Consider the following 1029-nt stretch of genomic DNA (forward strand, 5'->3'; position numbering starts at 1 on the left):
AAAAAAAAAAAAAAAACAGATTTAAAAGTGTAAATTAAGTGAATGTGTCCTTCTTACTGTACCTGTGTGGAAGGCAATCATGTAGGCCACTAGTTTGTGGAAAGTAAGGTTTCTGTCCAGCTGACGGGCTGCAGTGCGGCTACAGTACTGTGAACACACACCATTAATGAGGAGACTCAGGCTTTTTCATTTTTGGATAAGTCTTTCACTTTCGCTCTGTTGCTCCTTTCCTGACCTGAATGGATCCGCGCAGGAACGAGAGCAGGTTTCTGCAGACGGGCAGCAGGATCAACAGGCAGTTAAAATTCAGACATGCAGCTGGAGCTCTGGCCCATGAGAGAGCATGCTGAGTGAGAGGGAGAGTGAAAATAAGCCAGAGACACGGGAAAGTTTCATTTCCTATTTTAAGCTCTGAACAACATATTCACTAATGCATTAAAAAACGGTACTTAGAGCTATTATGTAACAATATAGGCCAACATATAAACATTGTACATTTCTAAATTCTGAGTAGAATCTAACAATACACTAGCAGAGTGAAATATACAAATATGAAATTATATTAACAATATAATTTTATATAATTAATACTTGAGTGATATTATATTTAACTCCACAAATTATTCCAATTACAAATTATACAGCATAAATTAAAAAAGCACACTAACATCAATATAATAATTTACAAACAAAAAAAAATACAACACAATCATTATATTTATTTATACATTATTGAATAAATTAATTGTTTAAAATGTATAAATAATTTGACACTTACCCCAAGGATGACTCTAGTATAATAGTATCTTTCAATCAGAAATGCCAAGTAAAAATACACAAAGAGAAACACATTGATGCCAAGCCATACCAGCTGAAAAACAGAATGAAGGGTGTTTGAGACGTTTTGCAGACTGATGAAGTAATTATATAAAGTACAGAGCATCAAAAGTATCTCTGTTCTTCAGTATGTTTAACAAATAAAAAATAATGTGCCAAACCCACCCACACACACACACACACACACACACA

The 1029-nt window shown here is 34.0% G+C and overlaps 1 long non-coding RNA gene across 1 annotated transcript; it reads right to left on the bottom strand.

Annotated features, from left to right (window-relative positions):
• Nucleotides 1–62: 62 nt before the first annotated feature.
• Nucleotides 63–878, bottom strand: LOC107580849 (uncharacterized). The gene is made up of 3 exons (XR_001608717.1): nt 779–878; nt 236–346; nt 63–147 (listed from the first exon to the last, which is right to left on the bottom strand). It is a non-coding gene; the product is annotated as an uncharacterized lncRNA (long non-coding RNA).
• Between the last annotated feature and the right edge of the window lie 151 nt (nt 879–1029).

Source organism: Sinocyclocheilus grahami, unplaced genomic scaffold (assembly GCF_001515645.1).
Source record: "Sinocyclocheilus grahami isolate Dianchi unplaced genomic scaffold, SAMN03320097.WGS_v1.1 scaffold47472.1, whole genome shotgun sequence".
Taxonomy (NCBI): Eukaryota; Metazoa; Chordata; class Actinopteri; order Cypriniformes; family Cyprinidae; genus Sinocyclocheilus; species Sinocyclocheilus grahami.